Source organism: Salvelinus alpinus, chromosome 5 (assembly GCF_045679555.1).
Source record: "Salvelinus alpinus chromosome 5, SLU_Salpinus.1, whole genome shotgun sequence".
Classification (NCBI taxonomy): domain Eukaryota; kingdom Metazoa; phylum Chordata; class Actinopteri; order Salmoniformes; family Salmonidae; genus Salvelinus; species Salvelinus alpinus.
In genome coordinates this window covers 32,340,400-32,355,525 of record NC_092090.1, presented here as the reverse complement: position 1 = coordinate 32,355,525, position 15,126 = coordinate 32,340,400, and the positions used below count along the sequence as shown (strand labels likewise).

The window sequence follows — 15,126 nt, the reverse complement described above, 5'->3', positions numbered from 1 at the left end:
TGTCACTCTACATCTCTGCTGTTCTCTCTCCTCTCTGTCACTCTACATCTCTGCTGTTCTCTCTCCTCTCTGTCACTCTACATCTCTGCTGTTCTCTCTCCTCTCTGTCACTCTACATCTCTGCTGTTCTATCTCCTCTCTGTCACTCTACATCTCTGCTGTTCTCTCTCCTCTCTGTCACTCTACATCTCTGCTGTTCTCTCTCCTCTCTGTCGATCTACATCTCTACCTTTATCTCTCATTTCCTCTGCACTCCTCTTTTCCTGTATTCCTCTCCTCCCTTGTTCCCCATGCTGCTAGGCCCTGGCAGTGCTGTTGACTCATTGAGATGTGTAAATCCCTTTGACATGGGATGAATAGACAGTTCCTGGCAGGGCGCCCCACGCCACTTTGTGCACTGCCACTTAATTGGAGCGCCCCAGTTTGCCCTCCCTCCCCTCGCCCCCTACACCCTCCACACCCCCTGCTCTCTCACTCTGACCAGGTTCTTTCTGACATCAAAGGGGGGGTTATGCATCCCTTCAAAGTGCTTAAAACCCATTCAGCTCGGTGGTTTTGCTTAGGAGGTCCTTTTTAAAAGGAACAGTATTTCCATCACATTATATTTTCTGTCATTAAGGAAAACTTAGAGTATGTACCCTGAAGACATAGGATAGAGTGCTTCCATTGGCTTAGAGAGAGTGTCTCTTCCTCTGTCTGAATCAACGGCCACCAGCCTGTCTACGGAAGGTATTATGATCACAATGCATATTTTCATCTACATGTCAACATGTACTACTTACAGCTGAGGGTTCTATACATACAGAATATACATACATACACCACTGTATTCCACTTGTCTCCCTTTGAGAGTGTTTATGTGTGTGTGGGTGGATGTATGTGCGTGTGTGTTTGTTTGTTTTTAACCGTCACGATGAGCGTCCATCCGTAACGTTTATAAACAGATCAACTGGCGCTCTCCTCACGAGTCTCTGGGATGGGCGAGAGGAGGAGCAGAGAGGATTGTGGGAGCAGGCGAGGGGCTGTTTAGGTATCAGGTTTGTCCTGGAAGCACATGGATAGGTAGAGGATGCAAGAGGATGAAGATGCTTTCAGGTTATCTTGCGTGCGTTGCGTTCCATGCACAGTATCCTCTCTTGCACCAACAGCTGTAGTTTGTCTGGTTGTTGTTATGTCTTCAGTAGACAGTTTGCGATAGGTCAAAAGTCAATATGGTTTCTGCAACCTTGAAATCACACTGTGATGTTCCGTTCTCCTTGTTGGTCGTACAGAGGAGCACCTGGGTAAACCATGCCAGGTGATGTGGGAGAGAGAAAGAGACACCTGCCTTAGCTGAGGACATGTGTTGCCCTATGAGAGGTCCATGAGAGAGACCACAGTACAGAGCCCAGAGGGGCCATTGGTACAAGCTTTTCAAAAGGGATGAGGAAAAAACAAAGAAACAAACCAAATACAAGATCGTCTGCCCACCGATCTCAGGTAGACACATGACATAGATGCAGCGGGGCCCCTGCTGAGGATACTATAGTATGTTTACTCTCTAAGACTTTATTCTGGGTTATACCTTCATAATATAGTCAACACTATATGACTCAGTCACAGTTCCATTGTCTTTATAGAAATGTTTCCCTAATATGTCTGCAGCTATTCAAATAATACAATGAGCTATTACTTGCATTTCTATGCATTTAGTCAAATGTACAGGTCAACAAAATGCCCTACTTGGTATACAGTAAGTTAATACTGCCTGGTAAAGATAGGAATCTAGAATTAAAAAGGTGTAATCGTTGTACTATCCACAATTATGAGTTGTGTGATCTACAAGCGTACTGAGGAATACAGTAAAGTCAGATCCATGCTATAGTACATCACTCATGTCCATTGGAGAGGAAGACTGGTTCATTATGCAAATAGTATACACTATAGTAGTCTTAAAGTCCAACTAACTCCAAAATGATACAGGAAGTAAGTTCTCTAAAACGAGGAACATATTGTCAATGGTAGTTACAATGACCTCTGATAGGGAAGATAGAGTAAGGGATTTCAGAGGGAGGAGGTGGGTTGCTTGGGTATTTTATCCTATATCAGGAACGCTGGACTTGGACGAGTCTTCTTAGTGGAGGATCCCACTTGGGGGAAAAAGGTTTTAGATGAACTACTTACAGTAACATGCATCAAAGTTTTGTCCCCCCCCCCTACAAAGGAAATGGTTTCTCCCGTTATATTCTTCTGATGTTGTCAATCATCTTGATTCATCATTTGAGTCAGTGTTTTGTTTGTTTTTGTTTTTGTTTTCTTACAAAAAAGCTGGAGGTAAAATAGCAGAGAGGAAGTGGGAGTAGGAAGAGGCTCTGAAGCATTTCTCTGCAGGGTTTTTAGGGGGTCTTTTCTTCTTCTCCAGTGAAGTCATCTTTAAATGTTGTTGTGCTTTGTGGGGTTCCTCAAGCCATTGATCAGTCACTCTTAAGTCATCAGCGTTCAGTCGCCAGGTTATCTGCAGAGAGAACAATAGAGAGAGAACAATAGAGAGAGCGAGAGAGCGAAGAGAGATGGAGAAGGAAAGCGAGAGCGAGAGAGAGAGAGAGAGAGAGAGAGAGAGAGAGAGAGAGAGAGAGAGAGAGAGAGAGAGAGAGAGAGAGAGAGAGAGAGAGAGAGAGAGAGAGAGAGAGAGAGAGAGAGAGAGAGAGAGAGAGAGAGAGAAACAGTAGAGGTCATTAAATGTGTATGAGTCAGACCACCCATCTGTGTGTCCCTTTTGTGCCCCCCCCCCCCCACACACAGACGCACACCATGACTGTTAGTGAAAGAGCGAGAGGCCCGCATCGAAGGGACCCCACCATAACCTCCACAGACACTGGGCCCACCATGTCAGAGCCATGACACAGGCTGACTCACTGTTATTTGGGACGGTGGTGCCCTCCCTGGTGCCTGTGTAAAAACAAAGGGCCGGTGACCACCCTGTGAGTGTGTACGGTCTGACTGCATCGACGCTGAGATTCTGAGTGACAGCGGCGGCTGCATGGGGGGTGACTCCTTCATCAGCTTCAATTAAGGCCAGAGAGACAGAGATGAGGCCGCTCACTAGGCCGCTCACTAGGCCGCTCACTAGGCCGCTCACTAGGCCGCTCACTAACAGCATGGATGAGTCTAACCTTTGGATTAAACACAACCCCTCAGTCAAAGACCACTCTCTTGAGTCTTTAGAATAATACCCATGAAGTTTATAGTTTTATGATATATTCATCTCTAGAATGCATCCTACAGTATCTATTTGGTCAGTTCTGATGTCCTTGAGCCATTATTACAATACAAAAAAAACACTTGAGTATACCAAACATTAAGAACACCTATCAATTGGTCGAGGCATAGACTCCACAAGGTGTCGAAAGCTTTCCACAGGGATACTGGCCCATGTTGACTCCAATGCTTCCCACAGTTGTGGACCATTCTTGATACACTCGGGAAACTGTTGAGCGTGAAAATTCTAGCAGCGTTGTAGTTCTTGACAGAAACGATGCGCCTGGCACCCACTACCATACCACCTTTAAATGCACTTACATAATTTGTCATGCCCATTTAACCCTCTGAATGGCACACAATCCATGTCTCAATCGTCTCAAGGCTTAACAATCATTCTTTAACATGTCTCCTTCCATTCATCTACGCTGATTGAAGTGGATTTCACAAGTGACATTAATAAGGGATCATAGCGTTCACCTGGATTCACCTGGTCAGTCTGTGTCATGGAAAGAGCAGGTGTTCTTAATGTTTTGTATCCTCAGTGTATAACAACATGGCCGACAACAGAGTGATTACACACAGGCCCACAGTGAAGGAGCGCTACACATCAACAACTGACACATCGGTTCCTTTATCTAACCTGTGTTTACTCTCTAAAGCCAGGCAGTCACGCCACTGTGAGAGAGTGCTTTGGGTTGATATTTTGCTGAAAAACGCTTGAAAGGTTTCCTACCCCCCAGGTAGAGTAGAGGTTTGGGATGATTCATACGGGCTGTGTGTGGGTGGGCCATTAGACAGAGAACAACAGCTACCTGGCACTGGAGCTCCATTTACTGACCCTAATGTAAGGACAGGAGAACAGTACACTGAGGAAAAATAGAAGTCACACGCACACACACACACACACACACACACACACACACACACACACACACACACACACACACACACACACACACACACACACACACACACACACACACACACACACACACACACACACACACACACACACACACACACACAGCCCTTAGCTGTGGAAAATTGGCCATACAGTACAGTATATCACAAACCCACGAGGTGCCTTATTGCTTTTATAAACTGTTAACCAATGAAATTAGAGCAGTAAAAATAAAAGTTTTGTCATACCTGTGTTATACGGTCTGATATACCACGGCTGTCAGCCAATCAGCATTCAGGGCTCAAACCACCCAGTTTATAATTTAGCTTTAATCTCAGGTGGTAATAATTATCACTGCCTGCCTCCCATCTACTTTCATCACCGTGTCTTTACATTTTCCAAAATGGTCAGGCATAATATCCTACATGAAAACAGGAGAGAGTAAGGCCTCAATGTGTACTACCATATCAGTATGTCCCGGGTGAGTCACTTGTTCACAAACAAAGCCTCTCTTTCTCCGGCTGAGGCCCAACATACGCAGGTGGTTCAGGGCAGCACACACACGCACCCTTCCCTGTGAGGATACAGTGTGTCCTGCTTACATACCAGATTCTGAAAAAACAACTACTGCTTTGTCCCAGTACAGAAGGGTGATTCCTCACAAAACTAGAATAACCAGGACCCATAGAAAGGTCCTTTGGAGGAAGTATTGTTGACATATATTACATTTGTATCTTAAAGCATAATTGATAAATAATGATTTGAAGTTGGAACACTTGTGGCATTTTGGGCTGACCCAGGCCTCCTAAATAACGTCCTTTTCTGTTCTAGTTTTGTGCGGAATCACCCAGTAAAGTCTCCATCCAGTAACCTCACTGTGCTGTATCCATACAACTAGAGATCACAGTCACTGCCCCAGGGCTACACTCATCCACTCTGACAGAACCAACACAGCCCTGAATACACCCCTGGCTAAGAGGTAAGCTGTGTTCGGGAGCAACACAATACTCTAGCAGTGTGAACAACACAGCTACCCAGTGATGGGAACGGTGGGCCACTCCACAGCACCAAAGCCAGGTGTTAGCACTTGAGGTCGCTTGCCTCATCAATAATTGACAGAGGCAAACCAATCAGAACAATTTGCTCCCCACAACGAAGTGCTAGAGCAGGCTCACACCGGCGAATCATTAATGAGGCAATTAGCAGAAACGGTTAGACGGTTAGCCTCTCGCTAGCACCACTCCTCTGACGCTATGCTAAGCTGCACCAGGTCCTGTCATCGATACTGTTGACAGAGTGGTCCTGGTCAACACTCAGATAAGGAGAGAGGGAAAGCTGCAGAATGTAATGATGTGCTGCTGAAGCCACTGGGTAGAATGTGAGCTGCGTTACAGAATTAAATGTTGTCAATGTGTTGCACAGGCCTCTTTAGGAGCACAATGCAAATCCGTCACCATGGGGGAATGACCAGTATTGGCCGTTGCCGTGGAGAGGGCCAGCTGGAGCTGTTTCTGTGGCTATTCCGGTGTGGGAGAGTCTTTATGGACAAGGATAACTTCGACCCGGGTGACATCGCTCAAACATTGGGGAAAACAACAACAAAGATGGCGTTTCTCTTTGAAGGCCAGGGTCCAGGATTGTTGTTTGACGGAGAAATCAAAGTCCTGAGGGAGCTGCTCGCGAAGCCTGATCGAGCGGCCATATTGGAACCATTTCATAGCTAATCGATGCAGCTCTCTCTGCTCTTTCAGCTCTGGGTCCAGTTGAGGCTCAATTAAACCAGTAACCTTGATCTGAGGAACAAACCATGCAAGCCTTGCACAGTGCATAGATTATTCCCAAACACACACATATTCACACACACATCACACACACACGGAAATATACTCACATATGCGTAATACCAAAAACAAATACTATATACTGTACTATTTGATGTCCATTTTGTTTAGTTCAAATGAAACACTGAGGAGATGAATAGTAAGTTGTTTACCCATACTCACTCATGGCTTTTCCCCTTTGAAAAAGACAAGCTTTCCCCTGAATATCTCGGCTTTCTAATCACCTTAATGCAGTCTCAGTTTCAATATATCTCACTGATGGAAGGATTAGGAAAGGAGGGAGGAAATGAGAAAGGCAGAGAGAGAGAAAGGAGAGAGAGAGAGAGGAGAGAAACAATTGCTAACAAATACATTTGTTTCCCTGCGTTCAAATGTATTTCATACTTCAAATGTGTTATATTTCTATTTTAGTAATTGTTTTCTTATTCAATGTAGCCTTTTATTGGAATTAGACTGAGACAAAAACTCATAATTCTTTTACACAGCTGAACTGACTTCCACAGTACATCATTTTTAAACATATTTCTAATGTAAAGTCTTCAACCTACCTATGTTGCATATTCACTATTAATCATCATAACTATTCCATAGTAACAACTTTGGAGCAGTTTTATCTCCTTACTTGATTTACATAGCTCTTAAAGGGGCAGCGCAATTATATTACAATTGATTGGTTGGCCTGTCCACTGGCATGGCTGATATTGACACTTGTAGACAGTTACTGTCTGTTTAATGATCACTATTCACTTTTATAGCCCTCTCTGGACCACGTCACTAATAAATATTTGCAAAGAGGAAATTTGCCGTATGTCTTGAGAGAGCCATAAAGCTGGCACCTATGTGTTTTGAGATTAGCATGTAATTAAAATAGTAAATCAATATTTATTAAGCTCTATTGCAAAACAAATAAGAATTGTTGCAGGGTCGCCACTGCATGCCGGGGCCAAGAGAGCAACGATTCCTTTTGCTTTTCAACTCTCTATCTCTCTCTCCCTCTCTCTCTCTCTCTCTCTCTCTCTCTCTCTCTCTTATACTAGCAGCTTCATATAAAACATTGCAGCATAAAATGCACCCACTATGACCTAATTTAATTTAAATTGAGAATAGAAAATGCATACATCACCTTTCTCTCAATCAATTGTTGAAACAAATGTAATAATACATGTGTGTGTGTATGTATGTGTGCAATCGTGTGTGCAGGTGTGTGCATAGCTATACTGTATTTGTGTGTATGCTTTAGTCTGTGTGTTTGTGCTTGTGTCTGGACGAGGGGAGGGAGCACTTGAAGGTGAGCTCTCTCTCTCTCACTCGTCCTTCAGCGCTTGTTGTTCTTCTGTAAACGGAGCTGAGAATAACTCTGCTCACGTTACACTTCACTGTGCATAAAACCATCTCAGCAGCGCTGGCTGCTCACTGTCACACGGTCTGTCTGTCTGTCTGGAGCACAGCAGGGGAGACTACAGTAGAGAGAACCCAGGGTGAGGTCAGACAATCCTCCCCTACTGTACCCAAAGCCTAGCTCAGCTAAGTCAGCCCTCCACGGCCCCACTTCCAGCCCTAGTCACGCAAACCCAAGACTAATGGGCCTAAAATAACACTGTGACACCTCCACCTGCAATTTCAGACACAAACAAAGGTGCACAGAGGCGGACACACACAGGAACACACAGAGGCGCTCTCACACATACTGGTGTGCACATACATACAAACACCTACCCACTCACGCACCAACACACACATATACACGCACACACACTTCACCTCAACGAGACCCTCTTTCCCTTTTCAACCACAGTTATAAAAAGGTGAGTGCAGACTATCTATCTCACCACACTTTCTACATCTATAGCAAGTTAAAGGACTGGAGAAAGCAAACAGTTGTAAATAAATACAACCCCTTTCACCTCAGTAGGCTAAGATGCACAGATTATAGTAGGAATGGCTGCTACAGTGTCTAGAGCTATATATCTACTGTACATATGCTATGCAAAAGAGAAAGAGAAGCCAATAAAAACTCAATGGAGCACTCCTTTTATTGTTTAAAAATTGCTCTACATTTTAACGGCTGAAGAAAACATTGGTCAGATTCAATTATGCATTAAAAAAAAATAAGTTATGAGCTGGCGGCTAAAATATTGATGCTGGCATGGATAGTGGCTCGGCGTTGCCAATGTGTCACCGCATTTGTGCTGACGTTTCTTCCTGTATTGATCATTTCTCATCTAAAAAGGTCCATAAAGTCTTGATCTGTGAAAGATGGCAAGTGGCTGGGATATCCTGTAATAAGTAGATTGGAGAAATGATACATAATTATTGGAGGGAGTGAAAATGGGTTTGATATCATATCTAACATAAAACACTGGATGTATGAACTGGACTTTTTTGTCACAGTCTGAGGATTTAAACTAAATCAATTGAAACCACTTAAATGTTCTTTCGCCCGGATGTGTTATTAATTTGTCTGCATCATGTCCAGTGTGCCACATTTACCAGAAATATTGAGGCACAGTTAGGGCTGTGGCGGTCACACAATTTCGTCAGCCGGTGGTTGTCATGCAAATAACTGTCGCTTTCACGGTAATACAGCCTACACCTTCACAATAAATCCATTATTTACTTTAGACAGGTCTAAAGAAGTGAGATATGAAGAAAATGTAGTCTATTTCAGAAGAAAATAATGGCATACTTTGAGTTGTCCTTACATTAGGTCCTGATGTGGCTATGCCAAAGAGCTGTGGGCTACACTAGTTCATTTAGCAGACAAGATTTGCTTATAATTCCATAGCATTATTTTATAGAATGAAGAATACAATTGAACAAAGCTGAATAAAATATAAATATTTTCTCCAAACGATTTGAGGGAGTGCACACGCGGCTATTCTGTGTTGAGCGGTTAACAACGAAATAGATACTCCTATATGCTTCATTTAAAGTTATTAATGTAACTTTAGTTGTTCTACAAATGTTGGGCTATATGTTTTGATGTTCAATACATTGTAAGGCTGCATTATGAGTTTCTAATGATGATTTGAAAAAAGTTGCTTGAAAGGCATGAGCTCTACTTAGTTTTTTTTGCGCAGGCTTAAAACACTCTAATAGTCTCTCATTCACAAGCACTTGATAATCGTCGAATTTCACGGCGGCATCCCCTTTGTGTCCGTATTGCGCCCTAAAAAAATCCATGCCGTTTGCGGCCGGGAGTGCTGCCTTGTGCCCTTCTCCCTGAGTGTGCTGCGCAATACGAAGCGCCTCACATGGCTCTCCGTCACGTGATCGGGTCTTTCTCACAGGCTATAAGTGAAGACAGACACAGCGGGGACGCAACTGCGAGCGTCCTTATCCAATTCCAAGGTGCATATTGAAGATATTGGAAGAATTGTCCACATTTATTTTTCGTCAGCCAACAAGATGAGTAGTCCTAACAAACAGCAAAAACACTAGCCTATGTCAATCTATTATTCCCCATAGTACATACAGTGGGGAGAACAAGTATTTGATACACTGCCGATTTTGCAGGTTTTCCTACTTACAAAGCATGTAGAGGTCTGTAATTTTTATCACAGGTACACTTCAACTGTGAGAGACGGAATCTAAAACAAAAATCCAGAAAATCACATTGTATGATTTTTAAGTAATTAATTTGCATTTTATTGCATGACATAAGTATTTGATACATCAGAAAAGCAGAACTTAATATTTGGTACAGAAACCTTTGTTTGCAATTACAGAGATCATACGTTTCCTGTAGTTCTTGACCAGGTTTGCACACACTGCAGCAGGGATTTTGGCCCACTCCTCCATACAGACCTTCTCCAGATCCTTCAGGTTTCGGGGCTGTCGCTGGGCAATACGGACTTTCAGCTCCCTCCAAAGATTTTCTATTGGGTTCAGGTCTGGAGACTGGCTAGGCCACTCCAGGACCTTGAGATGCTTCTTACGGAGCCACTCCTTAGTTGCCCTGGCTGTGTGTTTTGGGTCGTTGTCATGCTGGAAGACCCAGCCACGACCTATCTTCAATGCTCTTACTGAGGGAAGGAGGTTGTTGGCCAAGATCTCACGATGCATGGCCCCATCCATCCTCCCCTCAATACGGTGCAGTCGTCCTGTCCCCTTTGCAGAAAAGCATCCCCAAAGAATGATGTTTCCACCTCCAAGCTTCACGGTTAGGATGGTGTTCTTGGGGTTGTACTAATCCTTCTTCTTCCTCCAAACACGGCGAGTGGAGTTTAGACCAAAAAGCTATATTTTTGTCTCATCAGACCACATGACCTTCTCCAATTCCTCCTCTGGATCATCCAGATGGTCATTGGCAAACTTCAGACGGGCCTGGACATGCGCTGGCTTGAGCAGGGGGACCTTGCGTGCGCTGCAGGATTTTAATCCATGACGGCGTAGTGTGTTACTAATGGTTTTCTTTGAGACTGTGGTCCCAGCTCTCTTCAGGTCATTGACCAGGTCCTGCCGTGTAGTTCTGGGCTGATCCCTCACCTTCCTCATGATCATTGATGCCCCACGAGGTGAGATCTTGCATGGAGCCCCAGACCGAGGGTGATTGACCGTCATCTTGAACTTCTTCCATTTTCGAATAATTGCGCCAACAGTTGTTGCCTTCTCACCAAGCTGCTTACCTATTGTCCTGTAGCCCATCCCAGCCTTGTGCAGGTCTACAATTTTATCCCTGATGTCCTTACACAGCTCTCTGGTCTTGGCCATTGTGGAGAGGTTGGAGTCTGTTTGATTGAGTGGGTGGCACGGTGTCTTTTATACAGGTAACGAGTTCAAACAGGTGCAGTTAATACAGGTAATGAGTGGAGAACAGGAGGGCTTCTTAAAGAAAAACTAACAGGTCTGTGAGAGCCGGAATTCTTACTGGTTGGTAGGTGATCAAATACTTATGTCATGCAATAAAATGCGAATTAATTACTTAAAAATCATACAATGTGATTTTCTTGATTTTTGTTTTAAATTCCGTCTCTCACAGTTGAAGTGTACCTATGATATAAATTACAGACCTCTACATGCTTTGTAAGTAGGAAAACCTGCAAAATCGGCAGTGTATCAAATACTTGTTCTCCCCACTGTAAGTCAACCTATTCTATTCTGTGCGAGAAATAAACATTCCAAACATAGTCTGGGACTTTTGTGGGATGCAATAGATCTCAAATTAATACAACCACTGGCAGAATGCCAGCCAGCTAGTCTACACTCCTGTTGTAAATATAAGCAATGTGCTTAATATTAGGAAAGTTGAGAAATAAATATCGTAGGTCTAGCCTATAGAAAGCTGATCCTCCTATTTTTAGTAGATGCCATCACTCTGTTTTCTCCTGCAAATGCATAGCCTATCGAAATGGGCTCTCATGAAGTGTTTGATTAGATTTTCGAATACATTTGCATTGATGTCAGAGTGATTAGAGGGACAATATAGTGCTGAGTACCAGGCAGTTAGCAAGTTAGGTAGGCTACTAATGACCATTAGCAGCATCAGAGTTTGGAGAAGTCTAATTACCGTGACTAAACGGTCATGTGGAATTTGACTGCAATTCATGACTTGTGACCGCCGGTGTGGCGGTAATACGGTCACTGTAACAGCCCTAGGCACAGTCATGTAAGCCATTTTTACTTCTCACCACCTTGTATCACTATAAACTCACCAGATACCACATGGAGGTGGTGATATATCATGTTCACACCATTGTTACGTACTTGTGTATGTGTTTGTGTGTTTAAAAAATGTGTATCTAAGTGGGTTGTTGACTGTCTTTGTCTTGGGACTGTCCCTCTCATATGCACACGGATGTCACACTTCCTGCGATGCAAATGCCTGTGGTTTAACTGCAGATAGCCACCAAGTACAGAGCATCTGTTTCTCTGTCTTCTTTCTCTCTCTTTCGTTCTGTCTCTACAAACACACACACACACACACACACACACACACACACACACACACACACACACACACACACACACACACACACACACACACACACACACACACACACACACACACACACTCACACACACACACCCACACCCACACACACACACACACACACACACACACACACACACAATTCTGGTGTTTTAGCACAACTACATACGTCTTTAAGTTGAACTGCCTTTCTTTCTTCATATTTGTTTTTACTTGAATACAGAAACGTAATGCATTCTACACAAAAACTGTTAATGAATTAAAATGCAAAAGTGTACAATAAAATTATTCCTATCCCTGATTCAGAGATGAATGAAACGGGCTGGTGGGATGTGATGTCCGGAGGCAGAAAAACAAAAGAGAAATGGACGAGTGCGGCTGGCGTACGTCTGCGATGAGAACACTGTGCTCTTTTCCACCCTACAAGGTTAACGGAACAGAGGATTCGACTTGTGGAAAATTCCAGATGACCTTCTGCTTATCTGAGTCTTATTTTGCCGTAACGCTCCCTTGCCTCTGTTCAGTAGCTGTGTTCACAGTGCTTGGTGTAGGTGTTGGAGAGTTAGTGACCCAGAGGCCTATGTAGGAACACCTACAACCAGCCAGAGATAAGAGTTGCCTCAGCTAATTATCACAGCTCATTACAGCCAAGGAAACTGCACACAGCCAAAGCCAAAATGGCAGGGGTTTGACACACAGCTCTGTTCATCTGAAAGGTTATGATACTTCTCAACTTTCCATTTTAAAATATCAAGGTCAGAAGGGAAAGGTACAATTAAGTCAAATTGAGATTATTAGGAGAAAGAATAAAAGCTAGTGCTGAAACCCTTTCTGGAGACATAAAAAAAACAGATACACGTCCCAATCAGGTTACCCTCTGCCCCTGCTATGGTAGACTGTAGAGGACTGTCCCTCCACTGATCTGGGGTCAGCGAGCAGTGAAACAGGCCCTGAGTCGCTGTCCTGTGTGACTCATGTGTTTGTACTATGTGAGGTAGAAGAGAGCGAGGTGGGCCTGTGTGTGGCTGTTAGTCATCCATCACACTCATTGCCAGTCCGCTCATCTCTCAACACATAACCCAAACACTGTGTGTCAGAGACTCCACACACACATGCATTTACATCTACATACAATTAGCTCCTGTAACACATTATGCAGGTCTGACAGTTTATAAAATCTATCTGCACTGCAATAATGACCTTAACGTTAATGTTTCAAGCAATAATCTTGCATGCATTTGATTACAGTATCTTACATTACTACAATGATAAACCCACAAAAAAACTCTGCACGGCCTTTGCAGAGCAGCCGGTATTTAGTGTGTGGAAATTTCCAGCTAATATGTTTGGTGAGGGAGGGGGAACTACACGGGACTTATCTTCCCTAATTCAGGGATATTTTGAAAGTAGAACACTCTGGAGAAGTGTGGTTCTGTCGGCCAGTCTAAATGTACTGTTAGTGAGACCACAGAGAGCAGAGACACACATTACCCAATCAGATCCTGTATTTTTAGAACACAGTAACAATGAGCTCCGTACCATAGATCATAGAGTGTAGCACGCCCACTTGGTGTTTCACAATCTACAGTTGTTCACCGGTGTCTGTTCGGAAACATACACACTGATGTAGACACACACACGCATAAACACACAGATTCACAAGAACGCACACAGCACGCACGCATGCACACGCACACGCACACACACACAGAAACACTCAAATCAACAAATGGATATGTGCTCATATTGATGTGTACACGTCTAGTATAGATTACTTCTCCAACCGTAATAATATTTTACCGTCCAGTGAGTGCAAAAGAAGTGAACATTTTAATTGCAGGAATTCTGCTAAACTCTGAAAAGATTACTATAGAATGAATGCAAGAAATGCTACCTTATGTGCATATTTCATGCATTTTGTTTCAACCGCTATTGTTTCTACATCAGATGAACAGTATGAGTTGCAAAAGTGCATAAAATGAACTAATCGCCGAATCATGTTTTCTTATTCATAGGTTTAAGGCCAGGCACCACACCCGAATAGGGTCAACTTTAACCAGACACAAATATTACTTTTTGTATATAAAAACATGAAATGTTGTATTAAAAGATGCGAATTAGGCAACATCTAATTAAATATGTGCATATTTGCACCTCACGCAAATACCTTTTTTTCTGGACACTGGATGAAGTCAGACTAAATATTTTGGTTTCGTTTTGTTAAGACACTGCAGAACCGGACTGTTTGTGGATAATTCATTTTTCAGAAGAAAATGTAAATATAGAATAAAACATTTACAACATATCAACAATGACCTATGTTACAGTATAAGTCTGGGGAATACGCCTAAGTATGACCACACAACATCTGGTGAATGTAGATGCTTCTGAGGCTAAGAAAAAATTGTTGGCATTTTGGGAAGTGTCTGACTTTTGGGAAATGGCAGTTAAAGACAAGGACACTGAATGTAGACACTGAACGCGAACGATTATAGATGTATGAAATTATAGATGTATGTCCATTTAAAAGTGGTTACAATTCACGACATGTTGATGACGGTAGTATAATAAACCAATCATACTACTTTTTGAAAATACTAATATTGATTAACCAAAATACCAAAACATCTCAAAATTTTAAGCGCACTTCATATCTGAAAGATTTCACCTAGTGAAAGATCTAACAAAAAGAAAACATTCAATTCAATCAAACGTCAGGACCATCATCAGGCTGTAGACTAGAGGATGAGGAGTTTATGGGAGAAAATATCTGTGAAATGACCTCTTCATTTCCATTCTTACAATACTATCGTTGATGTCCTGATACTACAATATGGTTGCGACCCGGCACCTGAATTGAACCGGGTGGAAATATTTATAATTTCAATTTGGGAACTAAAATATGTCAAGAAGCCGTCCAACTCTAAAACTCCACAACACATGAACCGTGGAACCTTCTCAAAAGGCAGTTTGTTAAAATGAAATTGTGCGTGACATAATAAAACTGTTGAAATATATAATTTGGAGATTGCTCATAGGTTGTTAGCATGGCCAGTACACAGAATGAGTATCGTTGTGAAATAAGTCAATTATATTGGCTTATTGCTCATTGGCCCTCTTGAAAATCTAAACCAGTCTCACAGTCAATGACCCATATGCAAACAATTACCCCATTCCACACAGTGCCTCATTTCCCCATACAGGCTAGTCAA

At 42.9% G+C, this 15,126-nt stretch overlaps 1 protein-coding gene across 1 annotated transcript in view; it reads right to left on the bottom strand.

Annotated features, from left to right (window-relative positions):
• Positions 1 to 635: 635 nt before the first annotated feature.
• Positions 636 to 15,126, bottom strand: part of LOC139575930 (transcription factor Maf-like) — a 129,684-nt gene continuing 115,193 nt past the window's right edge. Inside the window, exon 3 of the mRNA XM_071401402.1 lies at positions 636 to 2,494. The gene's annotated coding sequence lies outside the window, so the exon portion shown is untranslated. The remainder of the gene's footprint in view (positions 2,495 to 15,126) is intronic.